Consider the following 15,018-nt stretch of genomic DNA (forward strand, 5'->3'; position numbering starts at 1 on the left):
TTACGCATAAATGGTAGCTGAACAATGAGAACACATGGACATAGGGAGGGGAGCATCACACACCAGGGTCTGTCATGGGGTGGGGGGCTAGGGGAGGGATAACATTAGGAGAAATACCTAATGTAGGTGATGGGTTGATGGGTGCAGCAAGCCACCATGGCAAGTATATACCTATGTAACAAAACTGCACATTCTGCACATGTACCCCAGAACTTAAAGTATAATAAAAAAAAAAAAGATGAACCTTAAAACTATCATGAGGGCCAAAACTGCTTATAGATTGTACATGTAGTCATGTACTACATAATGATGTTTCACCCAGTGACCGCATATAGGATGGTGATTCCATAAGATTATAATGGAGTTGAAAAATTCCTATTGCCTATTGACATCCTAGCCATCTTAAGATTGTAGCACAACACATTACTCATGTGTTTGTGTCGTGGCTGGTGTAAACACACCTATTGTGCTGCCAGTTTTATAAAAGTATAGCACATACAATTATGCACTACATAATACTTGATAATAAATGACTATGTACTGGTCTATATATTTACAATACTATACATTTTATCATTATTTTAGAGTGCATTCCTCCTACTTATTAAAAAAAGTTTACTGCAAAACAGTATGACATCTTACACCAGCAGCAGCCTCATACAGCTCATGTTTATTGCATCTCTTGTTTGCAACATTTTCTCTTTTGCTTGATTTAATCTTGTGTTGTTTCGCTGGTTGTGGCTCCTAAGCATATAAAATCAACTGCTGATGTTGCCAGTAAGAGGCCACATCAAATGTCTGACTTGGAAACAAAATTACAAGTGAGTAAGGGCCATTAAGGTGGAAAGTCAGTGATGGTTATTGCTCACCAGTCAAGCACGTTCTATTCCACCATAGCTATGATCTTGAAGAACAAGAACAAAGTGACAGAAACTGTTAAAAGATCTGCTTCACTGAAGGCAACAAGACACAAATTTCAGGAAGGGCCTATATCAGGTAAGAAGAAACTTCTAATGACCTGGATTAAGGACCAGACAGAAAAGCATATCCCTCTCAGGACCATAACAATCATGTCTACAGCAAAAAGTTTGTTTGCTATGTTAAAAGAAAAGGCTGGGCCTGACTAGGATGTTGAATTTACTGCTAGCTCTGTGTGGTTTAAATGATTCAAGAATCATTATTTATTACATAATGTGAATATGAGTGGTGAGTCTGCAAGTGCTAATGAAAAGGCAGCTGAAGAATTTTTGGAAACACTACATAAGCTGACTGTGGAAGAAAATTACTTACCAGAGAAAATCTTCAATATGAATGAAACCTGCTTGTGAATGCCTGAGAGGACTTTCATCCATGAGAAAACTAAGTCAGTACCAGGGTTTAAGCTTTCTATGACAAGATAACAGTCTTGCTGGGGGCAATGTTGCAGGCCACGAATTGAAACCTTTCGTCATCTGGCACAGTGAGAACATGAGGGCCTTCCAGCATGTCAATAAGCATACATGGCCTTTGTACTACAAAGCAAAAAGAAGTAACGGATGACCCAGCTCCTCTTCCAAGATGGCCTCCTGAACTCCTATGCCAGTTAAATAAAAGAGTACTGTTTGGAGGTAATACACCTTTCAAGATTTTGCTTATTGTTCATAATGTTCCTGCACATCTTCCTTTCACTGGTGATTATCCCAATGTCAAAGTGGTGTTTTCGCCTCTAAACACCAGCTCTTTGATCCAACCAATGGATCAAGAAGTAATAGCAGCTCTTAAGGCTGCTACCTGAAGAGGACATTATCTGCTTACAAGCAAATCTATGATGAAAAAAAGAAACAGATCAAACAAATCACTGCCATAGACATATTTCTGAAAAGAGTAACATCTCCTCAAAAAGAGCCCCAGGCAAGTCCTTCAGGAGGTATTCCAGAAGAACGCATTGTTACCACAGGAGACGACAGCTCTATGTGTGTTACTGCCCCTGAAGACCTTCCACTGGGACAGGATGTGGAGGCAGAAGACAGTGATACTGATCATCCTGACCCTGTTAGACCTAGGCTAATGTGTGTGTTTGTGTCTTAGTGTCTTAGTTTTTAATTAAAAAGTTCGAAAAGTAAAATAAATAAATAGATAAATTTTTAAATAGAGAAAAGTTTATAGAATAAGGATATAAAGAAAATATTTTTGTACAACTATACAATATGTTTGTGCTTTAAGTGTTATAAAAGAGTCAAAAAGTTTAAAAAATTTTTAGAGTTTATAAAGTAAAAAAGTTACAGTGAGTTAAGGTTAATTTATTTGTAAAGAAAAAAATTGTTTTCATAATTTTAATGTAGCCTAAGTATACAGTGCTTATAAAGCCTACAGCAGTGTACAGTAATGTCCTAGGCCTTCACATTCACTCACCCACTCATTCACTGACTCACCCAAGGAAATTTCCAGTCCTGCAAGCTCCATTTATAGTAAGTGCCTGAGACAGGTGTATCATTTTTTATCTTTCGTACCATACTTTACTGTACCTTTTCTGTATTTAGATATGTTTAGATAAATACTTACCATTATGTTACAAATGCCTCTAGTATCCAGTAAAATAACATGCTGTATAGATTTGTAGTGTAGGAGCAATAGGCTATATACCATATTGTCTAGGTGTGTAGTATGCTCAATCATCTAGGTTTGTGTAAGTACACCCTATGATGTTCACACAACAATGAAATTACCCAGTGATGCATTTGTCAGAACATATCCCCATTGTTAAGTGACACACATTAATGTAATACATGTGCACAGATATATATCTGTAGTTTAACAGATTTAGTAGTTATTAGATTTTGAGAGACATACATTGACCCAACGTAAAGCTAAATCCACATTATAGTATACAAAATAATATAATTTTAATCCATATTTAAAGGTTATTTGATGTCTTCAATCTGCAATGGCAAAGATAACTATTCTTTTCAATTTCAACTTGTTTTCCTGTTTAGTCATTTAACTAAGCTAAATTGAAAGTCTTCTGTGTACCTGCCTGTGGTAGGTACTAGGACTATGAAGTTGGCACCCGCACTCAAGTAGCCTTCTGTAGGTGGGAAGGCGTGGGAATCAGCACTGCCAGAGAGCACTGCAAGCATCACTCTGGAGCCAAAGAAGGGGCAGCTCAACCAGACTACCGAAGTCAGAAAAGACTCAGAGCTGATTCTTGCAGGCTAAGCATGGAGTTTTCAAGATGAAAGGATGGAGTTCTCTGACCTTCCTCTCCTTATATACTCTGAATTCCCTATACAAATCTGCTCAAAAGTGTGGTCTGTGGACTGGGACTTGCCAACAACAATTTCCGGTTCAACATTAAGTACAGAAATTAAGAGCAAGCCTTTAGAACCTTTTATATCAATTTGATAGAGTATTTATAAGTCTGTTGAATCTAGCAATAAAAAGTTAGGGTTTGTATTTTCTATCCATTTTTCTGTTTCTTTAGACTAATAATTCATTTTATTTCATTAAAACAAACTATTGGTCTGTGATGGATTGAAAACTTAAAAAAAATCTCTGCTGAAAACTTGTGTCCACACAAAAACCTGCACACATTGTTTATAGCAGTTTTATTCTTAACTACCAAAACTTAGAAACAACCAAATGCCCTTCAGTAAGTGAATGAATAAATTGTGGTACATCCAGACAATGGAACATTATTCAGTGCTAAAAAGAAATAAACTAACAAGCCATGAAAAGACATGGAGGAAACTTAAATGCATATAATTATGTGAAAGAAGTCAATCTGAAAGGCTACATACTGTATGATTCCAACTATATGACATTCTGGGAAAGGCAAAACAATGAAGACAGTAAAAAGGTCAGTGGTTGCCAGAGGTTAACAGGGAGGAAGGAATGAATAGATGTTATATAAAGGATTTTTTAGGGCACTGCAAGTATTCTGTATGGTATTATAACAGTGAATACATGTGACTATACACTTGACAAAATCCATAAAATGTCCAATATCAAGAGTGAACACCAAGAGTAAACTATGGACTTTGGGTGATAACGATGTATCAAGATGGGTTCATCGACTGTAGTAAATGCACCTCTCTGCTGTGGAATGTTGAAGGCTGGGGAAGTCTGAAGGTTGGGGAGTATATGTGGATAAGGGAATATGGGAAATCTCTGTACCTTCCACTGAATCTTTCTGTGAACCTAAAATTGAAGTCTATGAAAAGAAAAGCTGGTTCTTTCCCACAATTTGTTTAAGTGATACTGCTTTATTTTCATTACTCTTCTACCTCAAACTCTACCAGCTCCTCTGACCATATGAAATGTCATGGTAACTCCTTGTGAGACCCAAGAAATATGAGGTGGTAGGGACAATTATTCACTGCAGGCTGTAACGCTTCTTGTAAAAATTGAGAGGTAAAAATTCATATGTAGAAATATATTACATAAGATATTAAAGGCCGTAACTCCATTCCCCAGGCACAACAAAAATCGTTAATATAACTAATATCACTCCACTGTTTTTGTGAGACTATATTATGTATACTCATTTGCAACTTTCCAACTCGCACATTTTCCTATGCAAATACAGAAGGATAACTGTAAAGACGTAACATTTATTGAGTGTCTACTAGATGCCAGAAAATGTTCTAAAAACTTTATAAGGTATTATTCATTTGCTTTATGAAACTCTATAAAGTAGATACTATTGTTATGCCCATTACACAGACGAAAAAGCTGAGGTGCAGATATAAAGTATTTTGTTCAATTTCTCACAGATAATTAAGTGGCAGATCTCAGAAATCAAAATATATATGATTCTACTTCATTCTTATTAACGACTAGTTAGCATTCCTATTTTGTAAAGTTAACAATTCCTATTTTAATAGGCATTTGGATTATTTTGTTACTTTACTACCAGAAGTAATGCTGCAACATCTTCTACATGTCACTTTATTCACTAATATTAGTATTTCCATACAATAAATTCCTAAATATGGAACACTAGTTCAAAGGGTTTAATACATTTCAGTTATAACAGATATTGGCAAATTGTCCTCCACAATAAGAGGAGTATCAATTGACACACTATTATCAATTGTGTATTAGGATTATCAGTTATTTATCCTTTATGAATACCATATATTATCATTTAAAAATTTTTTTCAACCAGAGAATCAAAACTGCTCTATTATTGTTATAGAAATCTTAAAGTTGCCCTATAAAGATTTGATTTTTTTGGAGATGGTTGTGTATGGCATCTGGGTTGATGAGTCAAATTCTTCTTTCTCACTTCCCCTTCTGCTCCACCTGCAGAAAGAAGGAACGGACGCACACCTCCCCAAGGAGCCCTGGCACTAACTACAACACACACAGGGTTTGGCCAGACGTGGACCAGCTTTTGGAAAACACTAACTCAACTGTCATCCAACTTGCTGCAGTTAACCACCTGTCAGTCACCCATCAGGGTGCATGAAGGTCTGGTTTGATCACTTTGCTAAGGGCTGCACAAGGAAGAAAAAAAGTCATAAAACACTATATTGTCAAGCAGTACTCACTGCTTCTCCTCTTCACTGTCCTCTACCTTGAGTCCCTCAAAATATTTCACCTGCATGACATTTCTTCACTTGAGATGCTGTTTGCCCTTTAAATGGCATCTTAGCATTTGAGGTCCTCTAGCTGTCTTCTTTCTCTTCCTGAGGCTGACAATTCTGCTGAAAGTTTGTGAAAAGGCTTGACATTCACAAAATCTAAGGTCTTCTGGTGATACCAAATGTAACAGGAATGGAAGCATCATCAGCACTGTGCAACATTATGTTTCTTTAGCATGGTTTGGCTCAGGTTACAAAACCTGGGCAGCTGTACCACAGACAGAGGCTATGGCCATTTCCCCTCTATTTTATGATCGTCCCTGTTTCATTACTTTGTGCTTTCACTACATCCTGGCCTAGCAGTCTGTAGCAGCAGGCTAGAGAGATAAGGCCTTCTGGTAATAAATAAAGTAGAAGGTTAAAACCACAAAAAAGGGAATGTGGGAAATTGTGATGACAAGGCCATATGTTTAGCCTTGGATATGTGCTCTAAGAGTAGCTGGGAGCCTTTTTACCCTCTTTTAAGAGGACTTCGCATTTACACTCTATCATCCAAACATTCATAAATGCATATGCTCACAGCCAGAGAATGAGACTATTTGACAGCACCCATTTCTTGTTAAGTGCAAATGACAGACACATGCAAGTGGCCTCCACTCAAGACACAATGCTATAGAATTCTGATTGTACTGAGGAAATAAAGTAGAAAAATGTAAATTTACTGATAATTAGCCACAAATAGGATTACCCTCTCTACTCACCTTAGAACTCAAACGTATAGATAACAAAGTTCCTCAAAGGGGTGAGACAAAAAGAGGTGGGAGGTAAATTGAAACATATTTATCTAATTGAACAATTTGACCAATTGATAAATATGGAGTGGGGAGAAATCCTTGCTAGCATCCACTATATGATCTTTGACACACACTGGCTTTCATCACAAGTGCAGAAAAAAAAATCCCCATAATAAATGATACCTAATTTTTCTTTTCATTCAAGCCCTTAATTTTAAATATGGATCTAAATTCCATTGTTAAGGAAGTGTATTACAATAATTATTTAGGAAATGAGAGAATAATGAAAGAAAATTTTAAATCTCTTTCCTATGCACAAAAGAAAATATTTTTAATACAGATTAATATTTAGGATTTTTATCCTATGTAGCTCAATTTTTTCATATCTTTTTTTCCTGACCACCTCAACACACTGCTTTTGCATGATTAAGAGAAAAACAAATCGAGGTTGGACAAAAGCTACAAATGAAAGGAGTGGCTTGAATAACATAAGATGTATTTACTAAAGCACGAAAGCTCCCCCTTGTGATATGAAGTGACCAGCCAGGAGGGAGCAGGGACTTGTCTGGCTGTCAGGTGAGCATTTGAAGTATTACTCGCTGTATCTTATTATTGGTTTTTAATTGACTCAGGTCTCCTTCAACCACAGGTAAGTAACTATAGAACCCAACGAGTCTAGATAAAAGTGATTAAAAAGAACTGCAAGCATTTTATAGAAACCACAATAAATTCCAAATGGATTAAAGATTTAAATGTAATAAATTATATAATGAAATTTTGATGGATAATTTTATATTTGACTGGGGAAGGACTTTCTAAACAGGATATCAAAATCACAATCCATAAAAGATGCCACTAGATTTTTCACATAAAATTCCTAAACTTCACCTAAATTAAATTCCTTAAACTAAATTAAAACTAAGAAAAACAAAACTGCAATATATACAACAGGCCAATAGCGCATACACTTATGAAAGAATGAGCTCTTAAACTTTTTTAAGAAAGAAACAACACACCATTTTGGCTAATAAGCACACTAAGATACATCAAACTTTATTGGTAATAAAGAATAAAAGTTACAAATTAAAAGACCAATGAGATAGTATTTTTTTTCATGTACCTACCATCTTGGCTAAGATTTAAAAGAATAATGCCCAATGCTTAGTATGCAGAAATAGACACTTTAATACATAGGAGTATATTTACACATGCAAGTTTCCTGGGGGCCTGGGAGGAATCTAGTAATATATATAAAAATTGAAATAGGCATATTCCTTTAACCAGAAATGCAATCTCTACAAATTTATCAGACAAACATGTGAGCATAAATAAGCAACAAATATCCAAAAAGTATTGCTTATAGTAATGAAGTATTGCAAGCAATAGTAAATGTTTATTGTTTCAAATTTGGTAAATAAATTAATCCATTTTTACAAATTAATACTTTGCAGCTATTAAATACAATGATATCATCTATGCTTTATGATTCCATTAAATGTACAGAATATAATTATTAAGTGAAAAAGCAAATATTAAATATTATAAAGTTTTTTTAATGTTTTATGTATATTTAAAATTCTAATAAATTCATGCTTTCACGTGAAGAATTATTATCCTGGGGAAAGAGGGGTGGGAGCTTGATGAGGGAGCTTATTTAACCAGTGATTTTTATTTTTCTTGATAGACTTCTCTGTTTTCTGTGTTTTATGTAATATACATAAATAACTTTTATAACAACAAAAATTAGTTTTTCTTAAAAATATAAACAAATCCTTATTTTGGACTTTTTTTTTCACCATGACTGCTTTTTGAAGACTTCTGATACTGAATTTGAAACAGCATAGAAATAAACAATGGGTTTTTTTAAATCTGTGTGTTGACTATTCCTAACTCTGAAGGAAGTACATTCTAGCAGTTGGTCCTGAATATAAATAACCATAGCTAAAATAAAACTTTTAGAGTAGACTTCTGAAATTATTTCCTCCAATTATTCCATCTTACAGACAGAAATTTTAAATTTGGGTAGATAATATGTCTTTGCAAAGTCACAAAGCAGTGGGCAGCAGACCAGAATGAAAATGCAGATACCCTCCCTCCTTAATCAACTTTCCTTTGTGTGACTGAAAACTTCCACTTTTGTGACTTTTATTGCATATGAGTTTTCAAACAAATTTTTAAAGTAGCTCTCATAGCATGCTAGTGTTATCTTGAACAATGACATAAATAATGAAACTGACTGCATAGTCTGCATTCCCTTATTAGTAAGGACATACCCAAACTATCCATGACTCAAATGTGCCATTTATCAAAATAATCATGACGATGATTATATCCTACCATAGAGCTACTGCAATGTGCGAGCCACCATGTTAATGCTTTATATGCATTCTCTCATTTAATTTTTATAACTTAGATAGAAATTCTTATTATCTGCATTTTATTGATGAGAAAACAAAGTCTTAGAAGAGTGACTTCACCAACATCATAGAGCTAGTGTGACATTCTATTACAGCACCTCCTTGGTGTATCTGACTCCCAGATTTAAAAATAAAAGACTTCTCCATTGCTACCTTAAATTGCTTCATAAAGATGGCCAAAGATTCAAGACATAACCCATGTCTTCATGATAGTGGATTAAAATGAAGCACCATTTTCATAATGTCGAACATATTATAACATATGATAGGCCATGTTGCAATATATTTTCATGCCTCCTTTAAAAATGGCCTCATAAATAATGTGTTAATCTATAACTAACCTCTGCAGTAGACCTAGAACCACTGACCCGTCTCATACTTACCAAAAGACAGCAAGTCTTTCCTAAACTGTCTGCAGACAACTTAAGAAAAAGTGGTGAGAATATCAATAAATTATCATATAGCACATGTTCAATTATGTTCAGACACTGATGTAAAATAAGTAATAGAAGTAAATCTTTAGTAGATCTGCCTTTACTAAATTTTGCTGTAAATCTCCCTTCTTCCTCATTCATTTGCTCTTTTAGTTACATTCTTCTTACTTGCTTCCTTATTAATTTCTCTTTCAATCATTCTGTTTATGTTTACCTGCTGAAGTCTTAAATTGTACTCTTGTTATTTTCCCATCAATCATATTGTAGGTTCCATGTACCATTCACTCACCCAATCCTTCACAAGAAGTATCCCTGGTAAGCAGCACAGATGAGCAGTGAAGGAAAACAAGAGAGGGGAACCATTGCAGCAATGCTAAATAAGCTGGAATTTAGAGATTGATCTCAGTAAATCAGCTAGAGATGAAAGTAGAATGCCAGAGTCATCCCTCCTTCTCCCTAAGTTTAGATGAAGGCATCACAGGGGCAGGGACATTAAGCAAGAAGAAAGCCAGGAAGAACCTGGAGGCATTTTTAGATGTGGTGGCCAAGCCTCTCCTTCAGTTTTCTGAGGGCTCTTTCCTTTTAGACACCTTTGCCCTGGAAAATACGGTGAAAAAACAAGGGTCAACTTGCATAGGGCTTATTTTATGACTAAGGGAAAAAGAAAGGGGAGAAGACTTTCAAGGCCAATCAATTTACCAGGATAAAAAATGAGAAAGAAACCGTAGCTACTAAGCAATAAGCATTATCCACTTACACACTTAATCAGGGTTAACTCCTGGGAGGAAGTTGGAATACATTCCAGTTTTGTATCAATGGCAGGAGCAAAATGAAACCAAGTAGGAGGAAAGTAGCCAGTGGGAGTGAGAGGTGTCTTGAATATACGTGGGATTCCTGGGACTGAGGAGAGGAAGAGAAAGATAGTAGTAAAATGTGATAAAGTGTAAATAAAGATCAGATGCTAGAGCCAACTAACCCAGACTCAAATCCTCCCTCTGGCCCTAACCAGTTGTGTTTTTGTGAGTAATCTTGAGCATTGAGCTAACATTCTCTGAGCTTCAATGATTTTCCTTACATAAAGAAGCTAACAATACCTACCTGGAAAAATAATACATAATCTATGTAAAATGCCTAGCATACATAGGCCTGACACCTAGAATATAATCAAATACATAGTGGGATTTTCCTGCTGCTCTAGATTGCTAATTTGCATTTAAGGTTGCAAAATTTGACAAACAACAATAGAGGATGCAAGTTTAATTTCAATTATAGATAACTAGGTATAAATTCTCCAGTATAAGTGTGACCCATGCAATATTTAGGACATACTTATCTTAAAAATTTCCCCTTATCTTAAATTCAAATTTAACTGCACGTTAATTTTATCTGGCAGCTCTACAAGCTGCATTCAAAGTTGGAGGAAAACAAGTCATGATATCATACCTTTTTAAAGGACCTACAAGCAATTGAGGGCCAGAAGTTCCCTCCAAGACTCACGAGGAACCAAGACAAACTGGTTGTGCTACCCCTAGCCATCACTCACACATCCAACGCACCTCTCTCCCCACTCTAGAGAGTTGGAGAAACTACTGTAGGGAACTATGTGGAAATAAGGAATTTCCAGACTAGGAAGAGGGTAGTTTTCACCTCTCCCTGCAAATCAAGTGGGCGCATCTCCTTCCCCGGGTTGGATGAGTTTGTTATGTACCTAAGTTGTTGACATGCCGTATGAAATAGCAGAGTTTTGGGTCATGATAGAGATGTTTGAGTTTCCTGTCGGTCAAGTGAACACTTCAGAAGGCAGGGAGACCCCAAGTGAAGGAATTTGGAGGGGTCCCGAGAGTTCAAACCAGAGCAGGCTTGCTTGAATCACATTCAGTGGAGTGATGAGGCTCCAACTGACCGCCTGAAGAATTCACAAATGACTCTCACATGAGAGACGGTATTTAGATGCCCATTATGCAAACAGCTGTGACAGCCAGTTGATGTTAAACACAGAAGCTTCAACAGACAGGTCTACATCAGTCAGGTAAATGAAAACATTTATAACTCTTCTAACTCCTACCACTAAACACACCGGAGGGATCCAGGAGGTAGAGGAGAGGAAAGGAAGGAGAAGAGCACAACTCTTCCCTCTCCAAGTCCTGGCTGAACCCTCACAAGCGCTGAGGTGATGATGACAAGGCCTAAGTTCAGTATTTAGACTGCGCTAAATTTTTTTATATGTAGTCCCCCCACCTTATCCACGGTTTCACTTTCACAGTTGCAGTTACACACTCTCAGTTGTGGTCCAAAAATACATGAGTACCATATCCCAAGATATTTTGAGACAGACTACACTGACATAACTGTAATTATAGTATATTGTTAGAATTGTTTTATTATTAGTTGTTGCCAATCTCTGTGCCTAATTTATAAATTAAAGTTTATCATAGATATGTATGTATAAGAAAAAACAGTATATATATATATAGTTGGTACTCTCTGCGGTTTCTGGTATCCACTGAGGTCTTGGAATATGTGCCCCAAGGGTAAGTGGGGTCTACTATACTCAGGAGATACCAGAAAACCTAGGACCCACCCAAAATAACATGAAAGATGACAGGGAAGAGGAAGTTTGACCATTTATTCAAACATGTTTATGTTTGAAATAGTAATTGAAAAATAAAATTGCTTCATATCTGGGCCCTTACTAAATCAGACTCCTAGCTGACAATAGGTCTTCACAGGATAGAAAGGTCAAGTCAGATTCCATGCGGGAGTTTAAATCTAAGAGCTCCTTAAATAAAACTACTAGGCTCTGAAGGGGCAGGCTGGTGAAGTGGATGAAGTTGAGGCACATTTCAATTGATATATAAAGGCATCAGTTTAATTGCATTACAATAAAGATGAAAAGTGCCAGGACTCGGTGAAAGCCTTATAATTAACAATGAGATACAAGCTGACCTCAGCCACAAGGTCCACTGTTGGGTTTTGGAGATACCTAGGACCAGGGCACCCTGGTAAGACAAAGTGGCTTTACCATGGAGTTACACTTGGGATTCTGCCCTCCAATTTAGTGTCTCTGAGATATAAAATTATAGCATCTCAAGGAAAAGAGCATGGGAAAGCCATTTCAAAGCTGGTGAATGTTCCAGTTCCAGTGTTGGCTGAATTGCCATGGCAACACGATGGACAGTTGCATGGTGCCCATTTCCAGGCAGGTAGCAGAGCTGGGGGGGCAGGCATCTGCCTTGCCCATCTTAGATACAGAGTCTCACTATGTTGCCCAGGCTGGTCCCAAACTCCTGGGCCTCAATAGATCCTCTTGCCTGGGCCTCCCAAAGTGCTGGGATTACAGGCGTGAGCCAGGGGGCCCACCACCTTCTGAGTTTCGAGCCTCATTGGCCTTCCAGCTCACTTAAGCTGTTGGGCCTAAGTAGGTTCAGGAAAGGTTCATTGATTCCAGGTAAATCAGAGGAACAAGCATCATTAATAGAAATACATAGAAAATGCTATTATGCTGAAGCATAACTGTTGTTTCAGAAGTCTGGCATCTGGTGCACTTAACAATAGAGAATATATTAAATTATTTCCCAAATAAAAGAAAAACAAAAACAAAACTGGTGAATGAAAAAAAGACCTCCTTATATCATTCAGCCTGAGATCCTCTGTAACAGGTAATAGCAGGATAGCTGCCTAGTGGCCTGAGGTTTGCTTCTGACAGCTGTGTAGGCACTTCCTGGAGCCCTTAAAGCAAAGCATGGAGCACAGGAGAGGGAACTGCCACAGAAGTTTCACAGCCTCCTTGCTCATGTCACAAAGTTACCCCTTGCTTTTAGCCCCTAAAACCTTTCTTGTTTAAATTGTGCTTTTGATTTCAGTCCTGTTTATATACACAATATGTCTTAGCTCTCCATTTGGTAAGTATTTTTTGGAAGTGGCACCAATATCAGATGGCATTTGTCCCCAGAGAAAGATCTGCTCTTTTCTTATTGTTTTGATTAGTTGATATGTATTGAAAACTAACAATATATACCTCAAAGCATGATATATGTATTAGTCCGTTCTCACACTACTGATCAAGACACACCTGAGACGGGAAAGAAAAATAGGTTTAATGGACTCACATTTCCCTGTGGCTGGGAGGCCTCACAATATGGCCAAAGGATAAGGGACTTCCTATGTGGCGGTGACAAGAGAGAATGAGAAAGAAGCAAAAGTGGAAACCCCTTATAAAACCAATAGATTTCACGAGACTTATTCACTACCATGAGAACAGTATGAGGGAAACTGCCCCCATGATTCAATTATCTCCCTCCTACAACACATGAAAATTATGGGAGTACAATTCAAGATGAGATTTGGGGAGAGACACAAAGCCAAATCATGTCAATGTAGTATAAATAAACTCAGAATCATAGTTTCTCTGGTTAATAAAATAAGATTTGCTTATCTTCTAAGGGAGTTTGTCAAGTGAAGTTCAACACTTAAAATACTAAGCCCTGCTGGTAATTTCCATTCAGTTTGTTGATACTTTTTATTAAAAATGAAAAATTAATAAAATAATCTCAAAGCCCCTCTAAAATACTGCCTGCAAAGAAGCTGAAAGAGCAAAGTAAGAAAAAAAAACTTCATCCTAATTACAGGAAGTAGAAAAACTTGTGCCAATTCTCAGAAGTGTTGAATAGGGCCAGAAGCAAGGATCTGGCTATCTTTGTAATAAGTGCACAGGGGTTTAGGATAATGTTACCAAGTTCCTGGCATATGGAGCATCTAAATAAACAGAATACCCTCAATCCAATTTGCCAGTACTGAGGATTATGTGTGGTGGATATTGTAGACAGAATTCTAAGATGGCCCCAAGATTTCTGCCCCCTGTTGTACAAGTCCTGTATAGAAGCCCCTGGGTGTGGCCAACCTGTATATATGATATGGTCTCTCCCATGATTAATTTAGATTAGGTGGCATGATCGCCTGTGAGAAAGGGACATGATCTAATAGGATGGTCCTTAAAAGTGACTGGGCTTTTCCTGGTGAAAGAGATGTGTGAGAGAGATTGAAGTGTGGAAGGAATTTCAACACAAGGGAGACTTGCTATCGTTGGCCTTGAAGGAAGTGGGACCCACGTGGAGGTTACAACTGCAAGGAACTGAATTCTTCCAACACCTGAATGAGTGTGGAAGTGGATTCTTCCCCAGAGCCTCCAACAACGTAGCCCAGCCAACCCTGGTTTTAGCTTGTGAGACCCTGAGCAAAAGAGGACCCAGTTAATCCTACCTGGACTTCTAAACTACAGAACTGGAGCTGACAAAGGTATGCTATTTTAAGCCACTAATTTTGTGGTAATTGTGATGTGGCAATAGAAAACGAATACAGGAGACAACAGTTATCACATAAAATTGGTTTGGCAGAAAAGAGGTGATAGCTGAATTAAGCCGAAAAATGTAAGTCAAAGGATAAAATAACCCTAGTCTAACCATAATAAGAATATTAGAAAGACCAAATTGAGATCTGTGCTACTAAATGCCTGACCAATACTCCTCAAAACTGTCAAGATCATGATCAAGAAGAAAAGAACTGTCACAGACCAGAGGAGACTGAGGAGCCATATGACTAAATGTAATGTGGTATCCCGAATGGGACCTTGGATCAGAAAAAGGACATTAGTGGAAAAATTGAATAAAGTCTAGAGTTTAAATGTAATATAACTAAACAAACTAACAGAAATCTACAAAGTGTCATAGAAATATATAATGTAAATGAACTAAATAGTGAGAAAGTAGAAATCTAAATATATATTTTATTTACCGTCTCTTAAATGGTGATT

General features: G+C 37.0%; 1 long non-coding RNA gene across 1 annotated transcript; it reads left to right on the forward strand.

Moving 5' to 3' along the window:
* The first annotated feature begins 895 nt into the window (after positions 1-895).
* On the forward strand, positions 896-5,769 carry LOC115935405 (uncharacterized). The gene is made up of 2 exons (XR_004071034.1): positions 896-996; positions 5,290-5,769. It is a non-coding gene; the product is annotated as an uncharacterized lncRNA (long non-coding RNA).
* Positions 5,770-15,018: the final 9,249 nt, after the last annotated feature.

The sequence above is a fragment of the Gorilla gorilla genome, chromosome 6 (genome assembly GCF_029281585.2).
Source record: "Gorilla gorilla gorilla isolate KB3781 chromosome 6, NHGRI_mGorGor1-v2.1_pri, whole genome shotgun sequence".
NCBI classification, from domain to species: Eukaryota; Metazoa; Chordata; class Mammalia; order Primates; family Hominidae; genus Gorilla; species Gorilla gorilla.